We start from the raw sequence: 6,000 nt of genomic DNA, 5'->3' as shown, positions 1-6,000 counted from the left end.
CTCTGATTCCCTGTTGTATTTCTTTTGGTTTTGGATAGTCCTCAAGAGTTCATTTCCTAGATTGGTATCTGGCTGGTAGGATGCTGCCTCCTAGATTCTACCTGTGAGCTGAAGTTGTTTGTCCTCAGATCAGAGAACTCCCCTTAATAATTCTTGTAAGTTTGGTTTGACTTTCACATATTCCCTTAATTTCTGTTTATCTGGAAGTGACCTAATTTTACCGTCAAATTTGAACAAGAGTTTTGCAGGATATATTATTCTTGCCTGGCAATTTTTTTCTTTCAAGATTTTATATATGTCATCCCATTGCCTTCTAGCCTGCATGGTTTCTGCCAAATAATCTGAACTTAGTCTTATTGTTTCTCCTCTTGTTTTTCATCAGCTGCTCTTAGGATTCTTTGTTTGTCTTTGGTTTTGGCGAGTGTGATTATGATATGCCTTGGTGATTTTCTTTTGGGGTCTCTCCTATATAGGGTTCTTTGAGCTTCTTGGATGTCCAGCGTTTCATCTTTCATGATATTGGGGAAGTTTTCTGTCAGCAGTTCCTCAATGATCCTCTCTCTGTTTTCTGTTTCCTCCCCCTGTTCTGGATTTCCAATCACTCGCAAATTTTTGCTCTTGATTGTATCCCACATAACTCTCAGGGTCTCTTCATTTTTCTTTGTTCTTTTTTCTGAGTTTTCCTCAAACAGCGTTGTATTCAAGTGTTTGTCTTCAATTCCACTGATCCTGTCTTCCACCATTTCAAATCTGCTTCTCAACCCTTCTATGACACCGTCCATTTCTGAAATCTTGTAGTTTATCTTTTGGATTTCTAATTGTTGTCTTTGTATAATTTCTAGTTGTGAATTTATTTTGGCATTTTGTTCCTGCATTATTTCCCTGAATTCTTCCAACTTTTTGTCCATATTTTCCTTGAATTTGTCTATTTTTTCCTCATGTTTGTCATCTTTTTGCCTCAACTCTTGGAGTATTCTGAGTATTAGAGATTTGAATTCCCTATCAGGTAGTTCTAGTGCATTTTCTTCCACTGGAATGTCATCTGGTGTTTTATTTTGGACGCCTACTGGAACCATCCTGTCCTGTTTTGGTAAATGTTTTGATATTTTCTGCTGTCTTCGGGGCATTCAGTAGTTATTTTTCTCATTTATTGATTGTATATTTGTTTGTTTCGTCATTTGTTTTAAAAAAATTTGACTATGTCTGAGGAGGTGGACTGTGTATTCTTTGTTGTTTGCTCGTCTGTGGGCACAATACTTTTCGCTTCCTTCTCCAATTGTCAGGGTCAGTCACTCAGATATGGTACAGCAGGGCATGTCTAGCTGAAGAGGAGTTACTGGGATGGGTTTTTTGTGGCACTTACTACAGCCACCAGGGTGGGTTGGTAATCAGTGCAGGGCAGGTTTCAGTAGGCCGTGTCTGTGCTGCTTGGTGGTGTGATGTTAAGCACACGGTGCAGGTAAGCAGGATGTAGTGGGGAGATTCTTATGTGTGGAGCTAAGATGGATATGGGAGAGAGGAGAGAGGAACAGGAGCCAAAACATACAAACAAACAAAAAAGAATGCTATGGGAGCTTGCCGTTGGAGCGGAGAGATGAGAGACTATGAAATGGAGAAAAACAGAAAGTGGGATATGAAGAAAAGAAAAGAATGAATAAATAAAAATCGGGAAGGTTAAAGAACCACAAAGTTCCCAGGGATCCCACTGGTGCAGCTATGAGGTCTGGGGAAGTCGCTCTCAGGTGTTGCAGTACAGCCTGGCTAGAAGGCGTGGAGGTGTACAACGCCAGGTATTCAGGGAACAGAAAGAGAAGGAAGATATAGAGTGACGAGAAACTGAGCAGTGAAGAAAAACAAAAAGGGAAAAAGAGGAAAAAGAAAAGAAAACAGATTAAAAAAAAAAAGAACAAGAAAAGCCCCCAAAAAACAGAAAGAAAAAAAAAAGAAACCAATGAAAAAAGAAATGCTCTTGGGGATCCCTCTGCACGTCTGTTCAAGCCGAGCAGGTAGTCTCCTTGCCACGCAGCACCGCCTGGCCAGAAAGTGCTCCCAACTCAAGAAAAGGAAAAGAAAACAAACAAAAGCCCCGGGATCCCACCACTGCCGCAGCCGAGACTGGGAAGCAGCTCCACACTTGAATGGAGCTCCACAACCCCTCAGGAAGAAGCAAAGATGGCTCATGGAGCCAGGTATTTGAGCGAAAGGCGGGGGAGGTCGTGAGAGGTAAGGAAGAAATCAAAAGAAGCAGAAAAAAAAGCAACACCAGCAGCCAACAAATGGCACTCAGAGAGCCGGCCTGTTCAGGTGTGTGGAATCCAAGCAGCCGGTGTTTCCCGGACAAGAGATTGTGGCCACAGGAAGCAGAGGAGGCCAAGTGGGGGTGAAGAAGGGTTGGGGGTGGGAAAGCGTATATCGCAAATTACCGGTTGTTTTGTCTCCCGCTGGAAGCTCCATGAAGCTGCTTTCTTGTACCCGCTGTTTGTTGGTCTCTGATAGGAGTCCAAGATGGCGGATCCATGCTGCATTAGCTGGTAGGGGACCTCTGCATGAATCTCTCCTCGTTCTCCGTTCTCTGTCAGTTTTCTCACTCCATTTGGTGCTTGGCTGAGTTCTTTATCTCTTCATTTGATGTCTTAGCATTTCAGGATTGTTGTTTTCTCTGTTCGGCTTAGTTTTTCAGATCTTTGCTGTGGAGGGACGGCATGATGCTTCTCCCTAGAGTGCCATTTTGCCGGAAGTCATCTGAAGTTTATATTTGTGCTGTATATTTGGAAGCAGTACCTACTGGCCTTCCTTCAAATTGAAAGAAGGGAGGAATAGAAATGGAGTTTCATTTCCTGGTTTCCACCTGCCATAAGATAGAGAAACTTACCTTTTTCTAAGCGAAAGTGTGACATAAAAAAAGAAAAAAAAAATTGCTGTGGAGTCGATTCTGACTCATAGTGACCCTATGGGACAGTGTAGAATTGCCACACAGGGCTTCCAAGGGTGTAATCTTCATGGAAACTGACTGCTACATCTTTCTCCTGTGAAGCCTCTGGTGGGTTTGAACCACGACCTTTTGTTTAGCAGCCGAGCGCTAAACATTGCACCACTAAGGCTTCTCAAAAAGTGTGACATACTTGCTTAAAAACACCCAAGAATCATAGGTCCCATTTTGGCTATCTGGATACCTACCATAAGCATTATAAAAACAAAACAAAACTGACTGTTCTGACTTAGAGTGTAATAGAGTTTAAAAAAGCTCTCCCAAACAACATGATACCTAAACTGTTTTGTGTGGAGGGCTGTTTGAGTTTATAATCAGGGGAGAGGGTTATAAATACTTTGACTTATCGTATTGTAAGAATATGTATTATCTGATGTAACTATACACTAGGATGTTGTTGTTAGGTGCCGTCAAGTCACCTCATAGTAACACTGTGTACAGCAGAAAGAAACACTGCCCATCCTTGCTATCCTCACAATCGCTGCTCTATTCAAGCCCATTGTTGCAGCCACTGTGTCAGTCTATCTTGTTGAGGGTCCTCCTCTTTTTTGCTGACCCTCTACTAAGGATGACGTCCTTCTCCAGGGCCAGGTCCCTCCTGATAATATGTCTAAAGTATGTGAGAGGAAGTCTTACCATCCTAGCTTCTAAAGAGCATTCTGGCTGTACTTCTTCCAAGACAGATTTGTTCATTCTGCTGGTAGTCTTGGTATATTCGATATTCTTTGTGAACACTGTAATTCAAAGGCATCAATTCTTGTTTGGTCTTCCTTATTCATTGTCCAGCTTTCACATGTATGTGAAAAGACTGAAAATACTATGGCTTGGTGATGCACACCTTAGTCCTCAAATTTACATCTTTGCTTTTTAACACTTTAAAGAGGTCTTTTGCAACGGTTTTGCCCAATGCAATATGTTATTGATTTCTTGACTGCTGCTTCCATGGGCTTTGATTATGGATCTAAGGAAAATGAAAACCTTGACAACTTTAATCTTTCTTCCATTTATCATGATGTTGCTTTTTGGTCCAGTTGTGAGGATTTTGTTTTGTGTTGAGATGTAATCCGTACTGAAGGCTGTAGTCTTTGATCTTCATCAGTAAGGGCTTCGACTGTCGCCTTCACTTTCAGCAAGCAAGGTTGTGTCATCTGTGTAACTCAGGTTGTTAACGATTCTTTCTCCAATCCTGATGCTGCGTTCTTCTTCATAAAGTCCAGCTTCTTGGATTATTTGCTCAGCATACAGATTGAATAAGCATGGTGAAGGAATACAACACTTGATGCACACCTTTCCTGATTTTAAACCATGCAGTATCCTCTTCTTCTGTTCAAACAGCTGCCTCATGGTCTATGTACAAGTTCCTCTGGAATTCTCATTTTTCTCAACATTATCCATAAATTGTTATGATCCATACAGTTGAATACTTTTGCATAGTCAATAAAACACAGGTAAACATCTTTCTGGTATTCTCTGCTTTCCACCAAAATCCATCTGACATCAGAAATGATATCCCTTGCTACACATACTCTTTTAAATCTGAGTTGAATTTCTGGCATTTCCCCGTCGATGTACTGCTGCAGCCGTTTGTGAATCATCTTCAGTAATATGTTACTTGCAGATGATATTAATGGTATAATAATGTCATAATTTCTACATTCTGTTGGATCATCTTTCTTTGGAATGGACACAAATATGGATCTCTTTTAGTTGGTTGGCTACGTAGCTGCCTTCAAATTTCTTGGCACAGACGAGTAAGTGCCTCCACCGTTGCATCTGTTTGTTGAAGCATCTCAAGTGGTATTGTGTCAATTCCTGGAGCCTTGTTTTTTGCCCATGCCTTCAATGCAGCTCGGACTTCTTCCTTCAGTACTGTCCGTCTTTGATCATATGCTATCCCCTGACATGGTTGAATGTTGATCAATTCTTTTTGGCACACTGATTTTGTGATTCTTTCCATCTTCCCTTGATGCTTCCTGGGTTGTTCACTATCTTTCCCATACAGTCCTTCAATATTGCAACTCGAGGCTTGACTTTTTTCTTCAATTCTTTCAGCTTGAGTGATACCGAGTGCATTCTTCTGTGATGGTTTTCTAACTCCTGGTCTTTGCACATTTCATTATATTTTGCTTTGTCTTCTAGAGCTGCCCTTAGAATCTTCTATTTGACTCTTTTACATTGTCATTTCTTTTGTTCATGTTAGCTACTCCACGTTGAAGAACAAGTTTCAGTCTCTTTTGACATCCATTTTGGTCTTCTTTCTTTCGTGTCTTTTTAATGACCTTTTGCATTCTTCACCTGTGATGTCCTTTATATCATCCCACGACTCATCTTGTCTTTGGTCATTAGCGTTCAATATGTCAAATCTATTCTTGAGATGATCTCTAAATTCAGGTGGGGTATACTCAAAATCATAATTTGGTTCCCGTGGACTTGTTTTCATTTTCTTCAGCTTCAACTTGAGCTTGTGTATGAGCAGTTGATGGTCTGTTCTTCAGTGGGCCCTTGGCCTTCTTCTGACTGATGATATTGAGCTTCTCCATCGTCTCTTTTCACAGATGTAGTTGATTTGATTTCTGTGTATTCCAGCTGGTGATGTCCACATGTATAGTCACTGTTTATGTTGTTGAAAAAAAGTATTTCCAATGAATAAGTCATTGGTCATGCAAAATTCTATCATGCGATCTCAGGCATTATTTCTCTCCCCAAGACCATATTTTCCATCTACTGATTGTTCTTTTTTTCCCAACTTTTACATTATAAACTAGGTTAGGAGAAATAATTTGTGATTAATTTAAATTGAAGGTAGAAATAAGTTCTTTTGATTAGTGGAGAATTTGACTTTCAAGTTATTTGAACAAATTTGGCTTGTTATTTAAATTATTTGAATTTTGAGGAGAAGCTGATTACTAAAGTTGAATGAACTGAAGTCTCATTTGCTGACTTTCCTGAGTGAATCAGAGGGATGACCGATCTCTAAAAACTTTTTTGAAGAGCTTTATTTGTGAAACCAT

The 6,000-nt window shown here is 40.3% G+C and overlaps 1 protein-coding gene across 1 annotated transcript in view; it reads left to right on the top strand.

The window, feature by feature from the left end:
- CPNE8 (copine 8) overlaps nucleotides 1-6,000 on the top strand; it is a 255,234-nt gene that overhangs the window by 69,775 nt on the left and 179,459 nt on the right. The gene's annotated exons all lie outside the window — the stretch shown is intronic.

Source organism: Trichechus manatus, unplaced genomic scaffold (assembly GCF_000243295.1).
Source record: "Trichechus manatus latirostris isolate Lorelei unplaced genomic scaffold, TriManLat1.0 scaffold00285, whole genome shotgun sequence".
Taxonomy (NCBI): Eukaryota; Metazoa; Chordata; class Mammalia; order Sirenia; family Trichechidae; genus Trichechus; species Trichechus manatus.
The sequence above is the reverse complement of the archived record's forward strand: the minus strand, read 5'-3'. Positions and strand labels throughout refer to the sequence as shown.